The sequence below is a fragment of the Heterocephalus glaber genome, unplaced genomic scaffold, assembly GCF_053883595.1.
Source record: "Heterocephalus glaber isolate CG9 unplaced genomic scaffold, H.glaber_assembly_v1.0 deba00001428, whole genome shotgun sequence".
Classification (NCBI taxonomy): Eukaryota; Metazoa; Chordata; class Mammalia; order Rodentia; family Bathyergidae; genus Heterocephalus; species Heterocephalus glaber.
Window position 1 is genome coordinate 13,988,826 of NW_028258293.1, and position 14,126 is coordinate 14,002,951.

General features: G+C 33.9%; 1 protein-coding gene across 21 annotated transcripts in view; it reads left to right on the forward strand.

Annotated features, from left to right (window-relative positions):
- The window catches only part of Sox6 (SRY-box transcription factor 6), a 689,857-nt gene that overhangs the window by 141,394 nt on the left and 534,337 nt on the right, over positions 1-14,126 (forward strand). The gene's annotated exons all lie outside the window — the stretch shown is intronic.

The window sequence follows — 14,126 nt, forward strand, 5'->3', positions numbered from 1 at the left end:
GTCAGACTGCTTTTTACAGTGGAGTTGTCTTGATATAATGAGCTCCTCTTTAATGTTCAAAAAATTGTTGTTACTTTCTAAAAGAGGTTGTTTGTGAATTTCATTAAATTTAATCTCCTCTTCAAACAATTTCAGCATTGTTCATTTTACTACAATTAAAATTCTTTCTGATGCTAAAAAATCACTTTTTACAGATGTATCACAAATGTAAGCACTGTGAGAGGGGGTTTGTTTTCTACTTTGAAAGAAAAAGCTGCTATTTAGCTGAGAATTCTCATGTTTTAAATTGGTGCTCCACATGGAAAATCAGAAGAGAGTACACTTACTGTGTTGCTAAACAGGCTAGTTTGCTCATAGGTGCTAGGTTTTCCAGCTAGTTCATTCAATCCCTGGACTAAAGCGTAGGTCTAATCATAGTTGAAAAATAAGGACCTTAACCTTGTCTTCTCAACTTACTAGAGTATAAGGCTTTTGATTTTAGAATGTTGGAAGTCTTGAGAAAGAACAGATACAGTGAAGTTAGGTTTCTTCTTTGGACAAAGGTTCTCAAAGAGACATATGAGAAACCTGACTATATTCCCAGTTGCAGAGCACTGATTGTAGTTTATACTGAATAGTTTCATTTTTGTAAATTATCTTTTCTGCTTAGGTTGTGGTCAGTAGGGCTTGTATGGTATGAGAGCAATGCCTGGCATCTGTTGAAGACCAGGCACAGAAAACGATAGGGTGTCTTTCTGAAGAATATTTAGCAGATGGAAATTTAAAAAATTTTTAGGAAGTACAAGTTTTCCAGGTGAATTCTAAGATGGATGGTTTATGAAAGCAAGGGTTTAGAGAGTTTGGAATAAATTACTTGAAATCTTACAGTTTTGCCAGAAATGAGAGTTTATAGTACTATCAGAGTCTTACTGTCATCACTGCTCAGGAAAATGTTCTTCCAGGATGTTTCTTCCTGTGTTGTTTCCAGAGGCCATTTCCATGATATTAAAACATCTAGTTAAGTCAGTAGTGTATTCAGAGGTTCTTGATAGAAAAACTGTGTAGGAAAAATATTTTGGATAATGGCTAATTTTTGAAATTGTATTTAAACTTCTCATAGAGGCAGCCTTTGAAACTTAACAAGGATTTTTAGTTGACTGATCTAGTTGTACTTGTACATTGGCCCTTTTACGAGGTAGCTGTATAACAAAAGGGCTTTACCATAGAAGAGGGCCTAATAAGAAAGGGGAAGGGTTGGGTCTTTAAATTTGGGAGGTCTGATCTTTTTAAGTTCTTTATAGATTCGAGATAGTAGACCTTTGTCTGAGGAAGAGGTGAAGATTTTTTCCCACATTGTGGGTTGTCTCTTCACACTGCTGGTGGTTTCTCTTGCTGTGCAGAAGCCTTTTAATAAGAAGAGATTCCCACTTGTTGATTGCTTGTTCTAGTTCATGGGCAACTGAGGTTTTGTTCATAAAATCTTTTCCTACACCGATGTCTTCAAGAGTTCTACCTACCCTCTGTTCCAACTGGTTCAGCGTTTCTATTTCAATATTTAGATCTTTAATCCATTTCGATTTTAGTTTAGTGCCTGGTGAGAGATATAGGTCTAGTTTTAATCTTTGTCAAGTTGAAACCCAGTTTTTCCAGCAGCATTTATTAAAGAGGCTATCTTTCCTCCAGTGAGGGTGTTTGGCTCCTTTATCAAAGATAAAACGGCTGAGTGCGTCTGGAGTTGTTTTTGCATCTTCTAATCTGTTCCACTCATCCTCAGGTCTGTTTCTTTGCCAGTACCATGCTGTTTTTATCACAGTATCTTTGTAGTATAGTTGCAGGTTGGGGATTGTGATACCCCTTGCCATGTTTCTGTTACCTAGAATTGCTTTTGCTATTCTGGGTCTCTTCTTGTTCCAAATGAATTTTTGGATTGTTTTCTCAAGGTCCGTGAAGTATGCTGTTGGGATCTCAAGTGGAATTGTATTGAATCTATATAGCAGTTTTGGAAGTATGGCCATTTTCACTATATTAATCCTTCCTACCCAGGAGCAGGGGATGTCTGTCCATTTTCTGATATCATCTTCAATCTCTCTTTTCAGAGTGCCATAGTTTTCAGAGAAGAGGTCTTTGATTTCTTTCATTAGGTTGATTCCTAGGTATTTCAGTTTTTCGGATGCTATTGTGAAAGGAATTATTTGCCCTATTTCTCTCTCAGTGAGTCTGTCATTCGTGTAGAGGAAAGCTATTGATTTTTGTGTGTTGACCTTGTAACCAGCTTCTTGACTGAATTTGGTTATTAAGTCTAGAAGACTTTTGGTGGAGTTCTTGGGTTCTTCTATATAGAGTATCATGTCATCTGCAAATAATGACAATTTGACTTCTTCATTTCCTATCTTTATTTCTTTTATTTCTTTCTCTTTTGTAATTGCCGTGGCTAATGTTTCCAAAACTATATTGAACAAGAGTGGTGATAGTGGACATCCTTGTCTTGTTCCTGATTTGAGTGTGAAGGATTTCAGTTTTTGACCATTTAGTATGATATTGGCTGTTGTTTTTTCATAGATGGCTTTTATCAGTTTGAGGTAGAGACCATCTATTCCAATTTTTTGTAGGGTTTTTACCCTAAATGCATGTTGGATTTTGTCAAATGCTTTTTCTGCATCTATGGAGGTAATCATATGGTTTTTGTCCTTGGCTCTATTGAAAATGGGCATCTGAAATGAACAGACATTTCTCACACAAAGAAGTAGAAATAGCAAATAAATACATGAAAAAATATTCAACATCACTGGTCATTCGAGAAATGCAAATGAAAACAACGCTGAGATTCCACTTCACTCCAGAAAGAAAGGCTGCTATCATGAAATCACCCAATAACAAATGCTGGTGGGGCTGTGGGGAAAGAGGAACCCTCCTCCACTGCTGGTGGGAGTGTAGACTGGTGCAACCACTATGGAAATCAGTATGGAGATACTCAAAGAACTAGGACTGGGAGTCTCATTTGACCCCGCTATTCCACTGCTGGGGATCTTCCCCAAAGAATTGAAAGAATCCTACCACAGTGATATATGTACACCCATGTTCATAGCAGCACAGTTTGTGATAGCTAAAACTTGGAAACAGCCCAAATGCCCATCAACTGGAGACTGGATAAAGTAAATGTGGTTCTTTTTTTTTTATAAAATGGAGTACTACTCAGCCATAAAAAGTGAGAAATTAGAGACATTTATAGCTAAATGGATGCACATTGAGGCGATTCTCTTAAGTGAATAAATAGGACACACATGTATAAATACGGAATAGTTTCTCTAGTGTGAGAAACTGAAAGTGTAAATAAGGACCAAAATGTATAATAGGTAATGTGAAATAGGAAGAAAAGGGGCAAAGGGGAAGGAAGTGGGAAGGGTAGGGGAAAGGAAAGAAGGGAATGGAATTACTATGAGAAAATGGAAAAATAGGAACAAAGTCTTTGTAAATAGGGAGGAATGGAGGGGTTGAAGGGAGGGCTGGGCAAGGGTGAAAAATAAGAACCAAGAGAGACTACGTAAAGGTGCAAATTTCCAATGATGAATGTCATTATATTGTATACCTAAAATGTACCAATTATTAGAATGAATAATCAATAATGCAAAATAGGAAGAAAAGGTCCAAAGGGGTAGGGGTAGTGGGAGGGGCAGGGGAAAGGAAAGAAGAGAAAGGAAAAATGATGAGAAATGGAAAAAATAGAAATAAAGAAAGGGGAAGGGAACCAACAGCAGTGAGTAAGAAAGGTTGATAGGGGTGGTACATGCCATCAAGGCACATTACATGTATGCATGGAAATGTCACAATGAAACCCATAAATTTATATAATGAATATATGCTAATAATTCTAATAAAGAAGAATCAAAAGGGTTATCAGATATCTTTATCACCCAAAATATAAGATGATACTTTGATCTGAAAATGGAACAATTCTTGTGCTACATAAGGCAGGAAATACTGCCATTGTTGTGTAAGAGTTAATAATAATGATTATAATCTTATTGACATTATCATTTATAGTTAATAAATGATAATAATGATAATATTTCAAATATAGTTTATGATTATAAAGGCAACATTTTCATGTGAGAAATGAGCATATTTGAAATAGATACCTATGAAAATTATATATAAGCCAAGAGTAATTACAGAGTGGTAAATAAGTCATGGAATTTTATGTTTAGATTAATTCTCAGGTGGAGATTGCCAGGTTTGTGGTAATTAAATCATAAAATGCTTCACAAGAGAAAGGAAGGTTGGTAAGCTGGGGCTAGCTAGAGAGTATTTTCCAGGGGTAATATGTAGTCACGAAGAAATTTAGATGTGGGAATGGCTTTACTGGGTACAATTAATGGGGAATAAATTTCAGTTATACTTGGGACACTGACATCTTTGATAACATTTTCTACTTTTTAAAGGAAGTTGGAGTGCAGAGATGAAATTTTATAAAAAAATAATAGCTTATTTACTAGTTGTGATTGGAATATTTAATAAGACTGAAAAGAAACACTGCAGGTTGAGATTATCATCAGAAATTCTGGAATTTTAAAGCTTGGAGGACATTTAACTGACATTGAAAGAAAATTATTTGTGACAGTCAAATTAAGATTTGTAAGAATAGTGAAGAATACGAGAATGAAGTTAGAAATTCATAGTATGAAGTTATTTAACTTGATCTCAGAAGTACTGTAAGCTGAGACCTATGAATTATATTATTGGTCTACAGAATAAGATTTGTGTGCATTTTATATTTTATGAACTAAATTCTCATGGTTTTTATTCAACACAGTTGAAAAATGATAATTTTGAAATATCAGCACAATTGGAATAAAAGTATATGATCAGGATAAAATGTTATTTGTTGAAAGCAAAGTCTTATTATGTGGCTTGATTGTGGCTTCATCAATCTGAAATATAAATATTTTAACTAACATAGAAAATGTTACAGATATTTATTATAGTTTAAAAGTTATGTTTTTATGGTTACTGCTATGTGTGCTTATGTGGTTATATTTGATTCAGACCTATAAAAGTTGCCCTTCTATTTTATTTGTGTATTTGAGCCAAAAGATGTAGTGGGATTCGCTGCCTGCTGTGCAGGTGCAAGGACCTGAGTTCGATCCCTGGTACAAAAAAAAAAAAAAAAAAAGATGTAGTGGGATACTTTTTTAGTGGGAGAAAGTGTGAAAACTGTGATATTTTCTGAGAAAAAAATGAGATTAGTGCACAGATTTTTTTTAAGAACATATAATCATTTACTGTAGTTTTCACCCATATTTCTATTTATTTCAATCAGATTTAATTGAAGATCAGAGAGTGTTGTTAATTTGGGGACATGTTATATCAATGGTTTTGATTGGTTTTCTTTCTTGTTTTTAGGCTATAGATGTAATAAATTTTTGATAATTGTGACTAATAGCTCCAGAAATTCTGGCTATTTGAACCTATTACTAAGCGATCAATTTCTAGTAATGATTATACATTAATTTAAGGACCTTTTATTAAATGCTTACAATAGATCAATATAATTAAAAGCTATGATAGTCTCTTTAAGTCCTTATTTTGAATCAAGCATAAAGCTTTTATTGCCTTCTCTTATACATAAAAATATAAATTAAAAAACCCAGAAGTGATATATCAAGTTTTCTAACCAGGATATCAAGGTCAGAATCTTTAGAAGTATTTATATTAAAAAACCTCTCATCGTCATATAGAATTACCTACACATACTATTAGATTAGTGATGAATGTGAACTTGCTCATAATTATACCTAGTCATGGCCATATAGTAGGAAGCATTTCTGCTTATTAATATTTTCATCATCTCTACTTTCTAAAGTAATTTAATTTTCTGGTAGAGGAAATACTTCAGTAAAAATTCTATGTGTTTAAGACTTTGTATGTAATAATAATTTTAAAATATTTAAGAAACACTTAAATGCTTAAATAACTCATCATACCTCAGCAAAAATAATTCAAAAAAGAAATAATTATAGTTATGTTGGTAGCTAATTAGTGTAATTTAGATTCAATAAATGCATGCACTGAAATATTTAACAAATTTTCATAGCATTGTTAAGTTTTTAATGTAAAAGTTAAAAAAATACATTCCTTTTCAGATTGTTGAATTTTTAAATGTTATTGAGATCACAGATTCTATTTGTTTGTTGTCTATTTGTTATTGGTTGTGAATTTTGCAAGATGTTCTACTGGCTAGTGTGTGATTGAGAGTAAGATGTTTTTTGTTTTTAGATATTTCTTTGTGAAACATTCAGGGATATAATCCTGTCCATCTTTTAAGCAGTTGATGACCTTATCTTTTGCCAAAATCAAATGATATTCAATACTGATACTATGGAGAGAGAGAAATCAAAATAGAAACCTAATTATAATTATCCCCCCCCATTATATCACTATGTGCAGAACATCAGATTTTTAAGAGATAACACAACTGCTAATTTTTTTTTTTGTACTAGGGATCGAACTCGGGTCCTTGTGCTTGCAAGGCAGGCAACTGCTAAATTTTGACTGTTCAAAGTTTTTTTCTTTGCTCCTCTCTCCTCTTTCCTGTTTTCATCATATTTAGGATTTATTGGAACAGTTCAGACTGACCTCTTCCTTGAAAGATTTAATTTTAATTCTAATAGTTTATAGGAAATAGTAGAAACACAAAAGAAAGTTAGTATGTTTATGACTCTTCATATTTTCACAAATCCTTAACATTATCACATAGTTTATTTGTTAAGAGAATGAGGATTGTTTTAGGTTATTTTTGGAAAAATTATTATAGCACTATATAATTAGTGCTGTATAATTAGCTTTCACAGTTATTGTTTTTGGAGTAAAGTCTAATGTGAGCAACATTGAAGGCAGAGACTACTATGTCTTCTCAACTGTTCTGATCCAATATGAAGTACTGAGTCTGGCATGTGATATTCAATATTTATTGAAAGAGCAAAGGAAAAAAGATGGAAAGGAAGAAAGAAGGGCGAAAAAAATCTTAAATTGATTGGACAAGGTATAAATTCCATGTTATTCTGTTGTGATAGTGTAATCTTTGAGCATAACTTTGAAACCTTCAAAACCCTGTTGCTGAAAGGTTTTAAGCACTTTTATTTGCTTTTAGTTAGCATGGCTTGACATATTTCTCCTGCTCATTTTTGTTGGCTAGTGTTGGAAAATAACAAGACTGGAGTTTCATATAACATTTCAAGGAAAGCTTTGATGATGACAATCATTTTAAAGAATCAAAGCCATTCATTTAGTCTATTAACTGAAGGTAGTTGTATTATTCATCTCTTAGGTTAGATTATTGATAAAATGTTAGAGTTTAGGACCAACAAAGAACCTTAATAAAGAAGTATGTAAATCAGCAATGAAACTCATCTATCCTGTCATTATAACTTTGTTTTTTATTTACTGTAAACTTTATCCTGATTCTGTTTGAAATTAGAAATATTTGTGTTAGATATCCATCACAGTGACAAAATACCTGTAGTAATCAGCTTATAAAGAGAAAAGTTTTCACTCATAGTTTCAGACGTTACTATTCATGGTCACTCTCCTGTTTCTTTGGGCCTGTGATGAGGCAGAACTTCATGGGCAGGCAGCACATGATTGAGCAAAGATGATCACCTCATGGCAGCTGAAAAGCAAAGAGCAAGAGAGGAAGTATCCAGAGGTTCCAGTGTCCCCTTCAAGGACACACCCCCAATGACCACCTCCCAATAGCACCACTAGCAGTCAACCCAGCCTTCAACACATGGCCTTTGGGGACATTAAGCTCCAAACCGTAATGGTTCTAAGCTATGTTAAATAGTTCTAGTGTTTGTGCCTCTTTAAAGACATGATCTCAACCGGGAGAGATGAGTGGTGTTTTGTAGCTGTCTACCCAGATCAGTTTTCATATCTTTTTTTTTTTTTTTTGTACTGGGGATCGAACTTGGGTCCTTGCGCTTGCGCAGCAGGCGGCAAAACCACTAAGCTAAATCCCCAGCAACCCAGATCAGTTTTGAAGTGCTATTGTTTCATGTCCCCCTTTCACAACTAGATTAGTTACTACAAGAAAAATTATAGAAAAAGAAAATAGTTTTGGAAATGATAAATTCCTTGGCTTACAGTCTCAATAATAATTTTTGCTTTGAAATGTAGTAACTATCATTGTGTAAAATGAAACATATATTCACATAGTATTATTTCTCAAATAATTTCATATTTATTGAGTTTTAAAAATTTCCTTCAAGATGGGTGTTATACAAGTCATTTCAATTTTCCTGGTTCTCTAATTATGTCTGAGAACTTGATATTTACCAAATCAATCTAATTTATGAGAGTTGCTATATAAAGTTTTATCTAAATATACACGCACAACCCCTAAAACCTCTCTTATGCTGTAACACCCTATAACTTTCAGAATTGGGCAGCATAAAGTGCTTATTTCTTTACAGAGTCTCAGGGGTAGCAACATCTTGATACTAAATTTTTAGAAAAATCGATATTATTTGTGGAAGACTCCAGTTGTTTCTTGGTGCAATTAATGTTTGACACGTTTCTTATTTGACCATAGCAATAGACTCTTAAGTGTGAATAGATAAAAACAAATGGCAACCAAAAAACTGAATAAATAAAATTGCATTAACTGGTAGAGTGAAATATATTTTGATTGAGTGTATTTTGGGGTGGGTTAACAAATGATGATGACCTTGATGAATTACGTAAATCTTATTGTTGTCCTAGAGGCATTCCACATTTAAGTGTTTTGTTTTTGGTGCTGGGGATCGAACTTGGGACCTTGCACTTGTGAGGCAGGTGGTGGGACCACTGAGCTAAATCCCCAGCCCACACATTTAAGTTTTTACAGTGCACTTCATTTATAAAATGTCAGCTATATAACATGTATTTTTCTGTTTTGAGTTTCACTCAATGGATTTTTAGGATTTGTAGAGATTTTTAAAAAGTAACAGTTTCTGGGATTTCAGTGGCACCATGCCTGCCTTATAGGCACAAGGTCCTGAATTCCATCCCTGGTACCAAAAAAAAAAAAGTAACAGTTTCTGAGTTTTACTTTAGAATTTTTCAAAAAATATTAATTTATTGTGGGGCCACATGTATTAATGTTCAGGATGTTGGAGAAAATTTTAGACATTACTGCAAAGATTTTTCTCTGTATGCAACATAAACATTTTTTAGATTTCAATACAATATGCAAAATTAGGAAAATATAAACTGTTTTATATAAATGTTTAATAAAATAGTATGCTACAAATTTGGTTTAAAATGTACTAGAACATTTATTTACTCATTTAGTTGAACCCAGGGCCTTCTACATTTTAAGCCCATGCATGCTCTATCACTGAGCTATACCGTACCAGCCTTAGACTAGAATATTTGTTGAAACCCTCTCAATTGTTAATCTAGGAAATGAATAAAACATATATTTGATTAACTTTGTTTTTGGATAATTTCTTCATATTGAAATTATTTTTGTGTTATTGCTGTTAGTTTAACTCCATATTAATAAACATTATGGTATGTATGCCAAATAAGAGAGTGTCATGTGGTAAAAATCTATTTAAAGTGTATTATTTGAAAATGGCCTAGAGTTGGGTCTTGCCTTTTATCCAATCAGAAAATCTTTGTCTTTCACTGAGAGAATTTTTTTTTTGAGACAAGGTCTCACTACATAGCCAAGGCTGGCCTCAAACTCACAGCAATCCTCCTGCCTCACCATCTTCAGTGCTGGGATGCCAGGTGTGCACCCCCCCTCCCCCAGCTCATTTAGTATTTAGACTACTTTTATTTGATGTAATTTCTTTAGGGTTGGATTTAGTATTTTGTTATTTTTTCCCTATTTGTTCTATCTAGAGTATTTATTTTTTATTTTTTGGTACCGGGGATTGAACTCGGAACCTTGTGCTTGCAGGCGCTGGAACCACTGAGCTAAATCCCCGGCCCTATCTAGAGTATTTTTTAATAATTTCTTTTTTTCTCTGGTGTTGTCCTACTAGTTGCACTTTCTTGTTAATGATTGCTCTAAGGTGTACAATGTATATCCTTAACAATATTTATCTTTAACAGTATATAGTTTTAAAGTCTGCCTTTATATAATATTACTTCCCTTTGTATATAAAGTGAGAACCTTTAAGGACCATATATGACAACAGTATCTCCTGTCTTTTGTATTATTGTTGCCATTACTTTAATCTTACATATATCAACTCAGAATACACTGTTTTGGATTTTGCTTTAGGCTCTGAGTGTCTGTCTAACCTTTTGGCTTGCTTGGGCTGTATTGGGTGAAAAGGAATTGTTTTGGGCTGCATATAAAATATACATTATAGTCAAAGTATATAAGTAACAAAACTTCCCTTTTAATCTCTTAACTTATTAAATTATTTTACAAAGTACCACAATCTCGTTTAACAATTAAATAAGAAAATTTATGTTTGTTTATTAATAATAAACATCTGTCTTCACAGGCACACTTGTGTTGGTAGGTTGAAATTGTATTACCAGTAATTGCATTTTACTTGCCAAATCCCATAAGTGCATGCAGTGTTTGATCCATGTGGATTTCCATTTGACTGTGTGTGGCAGGCACAGGAGGCTGAGTTAGCACTGCACTGCACCCTCCCCTACACAGTGTTCTGTTCTTGCCTACAAGTCTGCTCTTGAGCACCACATATTTGAGTTCTAAACAATATTGCTAACACTGATCATAATGTTAAAAGATTATGATATTGTAGAGCCACACTACTAGTTATCCAGAGCAGACTGCAGCCCAGAGGCCTTGCTTTGGGCACACCTGCTTTTAGCATTCTTGCTTTAAAAAAGGTTTGTTGAAGTATAATTTCCATACAACAAAATTCACTCTTAAAAATTTGCTTTTTAGATATATAGGTTCAGAAATTTTTACAAATATATACATTATGTAACTACCACCACATTCAAGATACGTAATATTTTTATCACCCTAAAAAGTCTCCCATGCCCCTTTGTAGTTGTTCTATCACACTTTATTCCTGACATAACCCATCAAACTCTGTCTTTATAAGCCTATGTCAAGCCTCAAAAACAGACTTCCAGATCATCTACAGCAACCCCAAAGGGAAACAAGATGGAACAATCTGATACTCCACCACCTGGACTCCCTGAACTGGCAACAAAAGAGGATCTGGGAAAAATGAAATAAGAAATAATTACTCAGATAACAGCAAAGATTTTGCTCATGGTGCAAGACATGATTAATAAATCTAGAGAGGACACAGATAAAAAAATAGAGGATCTGAGGAACATGATGGAATCCCAATGTGGGAAACAAATGGAATCCATAAGGGCCAGGGATTTAGCTCAGTGTTCTGCTGCCTGCCTCACAAGTACAAGGACCTGAGTTTGATCCCCAGTATGAAAAAAAAAATTATTGAACAAATGGAATCCATAAAACAGATGCAAACAGATTTCCAGGAGATTAAAAACTAAAATCAAAAGTCTGCACAGCAGAATGAACCAATGTGAGGATAGAATTTCAGATATAGAAGATAAGATTGCAATTAGTGAGGAAGAAAAGAAAAATTGCTTTAAAATTGTAAGGGAACAGGAGAAATCAATCCAGCAGCTGCTAGATGATGCAAAGAAGAATAACATAACACTGATTGGAGTTAATGAAGAAACAGGAGAGTGTGCAGATGACATAAAAACACTGTTCATAGAAGTGATGGGAGAAAACTTCCCAAGCAGGGGAAAAGAACTTGACATACAGATAAGTGAAGCATATAGGACTCCAGCTAGCCTTGATCAAAAAAAAATCTACACATAGGTATATAATAGTTAGGATTCCAGAAATCCAACAGAAGAACAAAATTCTACAAGCAGTGAGAGAAAAGAAACAAATCACATACCAAGGAAAGCCCATCAGAATCACAGCAGACTTCTCAGTGCAAACCCTCAAGGCAAGAAGAGCTTGGAGTGATGTATTTCAAGCCCTAAAGGAAAACAGCCTCCAACCCAGATTGACGTACTCTCCAAAACTATCTTTCAAAATTGATGGAGAAATAAGATACTTTCATGATAAAGAGCACCTCAGGAACTTCATGAATATCAAACCGGCACTCCAAAAAAATTTTAGACAATATCCTAGGAAAAGACAATGAGGATCATAACCCCAGGAAACCCAGCAGAATGAATCCACTGGGTGTGAAAAATTAAACGCAAAGGGGGAGAATCCAACAAAAAGAAAAAGTCATGACAAGGCTTTTAAAACCTTTAACTTCATCTCCCTAATGAGTGTATAATTCAATCTTGTTATTGTACTGATTAGTATTTTTCTGATTCTAGAGTTGCACACCATTCCTTGTGCTATACTGGCTGTTTATCATCTTCTTATGTCTACTTTTTAATTGGGTTGTCTATTAATGAGCTGTAAGAGTTCTTTATATATTCTGCTCATAGGTTATATGCATTGTAAATATGATCTGTTTAAGGACTACTTTTCATTTTAATGATGTCATTTAAAGTTCTAAATTTTGATGGAATCTCATTTATCAATTTTTTCTTTTATACATCATGTTTTTTGTATCCTAGGTAGTTCTTGCCTACCCTGAATTCATAAACATTTTCTCTTATAATTCCTTCTTAAAGTTTTATACTTTTAGGCTTTCATATTAGGTTCCTAGATCCCTTCAAGTTATTTTCATGTATGGAAATAAAGGGTTGAGGTTAATTTTTTATATACAGATACCAGGTGTTCTAGTGCTGTTTGCTGAAGACACTCTCTCTTCCTCAGCTCTTGAATCGAGTTTATAGTCTATAAAATGCTAATGTTAAATAATCTTTCAAAACTCAGTGGGCCATATATGTGTGGTTCTATTTCTAGATTCTCTGTTTTATTCCAATGATCTATATGTCTTTCCTTACACCAACACTGCCTTGATTACTGTAGTTTTAGAAGAAATCTTAAAATTAGGTACTAAATGTCTTCCAACACTATTTTTGTTTTTGTTTTTAACTTTTCTAGGTCCTTTGTATTCCTACATAACTTTTAAATTTCAATATCCAATTCTTCATTTATAGCAAGTATACACAGACCTGAAGTTTTATATATACCTTGTGTTTTCTAATCCTGCTAAATTCAAGTACAAGTTCTAGGGGCTCCTAGAGATTTCTTAGTATTTTTCTCTGTAGACGATCATTTCATCTACATATAAAGATTTTGCTTCTACCTTGCCAATCCTATCCTAATTGTGTCTTTTTATTGCCAGACGATTTTGGTTGGGCCTAGGTTTCAAAGTTTCATGGACAGATAAAGAGTAAGCATATCTGCCCTTGTTCCCCACCTTAAGGAGAAAGCATTGTATGTTCTCCATTCAGACAAGGTGTTCTCGCTGGAAGTATGGAGTACATATCTTTAATTTGTTGAGAAGGTTCTGTTCTACTTCTAGTCTCCTGACAGCTTTTACCATGAACAGCTGTAGAATTTGGTCCAATACTTTTTCTCCAACTAGTGACAGGATCATATGGCTTTTTCTTTCCTCTGTTAAAATGATGACTTTTGGGGGTGGATCTTCCAATGCTGAACCAACACTGCCATCCCTATAACAAAACCACTTTCTACATCCTGCCAGATCTGACTTCTAATAGTTTGTTTTGTTAAACAAATTTCTATCTATGTTCATATTTTTTTCTTCTATTATCTTTATCCAATTTTAGGATTAGCACAATGTTGAGTTCCTAAAATGAGGGGAGAAGTGTTTCTTCTTTTTTCTGCTTTAATTGTTTGATATAATTTATCAGTTAAAATATATATGAGCCTGCTGTTGTCGTATAGGTCGGTTTTCAAGCTAGGAATATACTTTCTTTAATAGGCACTATTCAAATTTTGTATTTCCTCCAGAGTTAGTTTCATTAATTTGTCTTCCAAGGTACTTCTTAGAAGTTGTCAAATTTATTTCAAAACAGATTTTTGTAATATGCTTTCTATATCCTTTTAAATTCTGTAAAATCTGTGGTAATGTCTCCTAGATCTTGATATTGTAATTTAAAAAATGTGTAAGTGATATTGTGTACCAGGAAGAAAAGGTCTAAAGGTGCAGGGGAAGTGGGAGGGGTAGGGGAAAGGAAAAAAGGGAAAA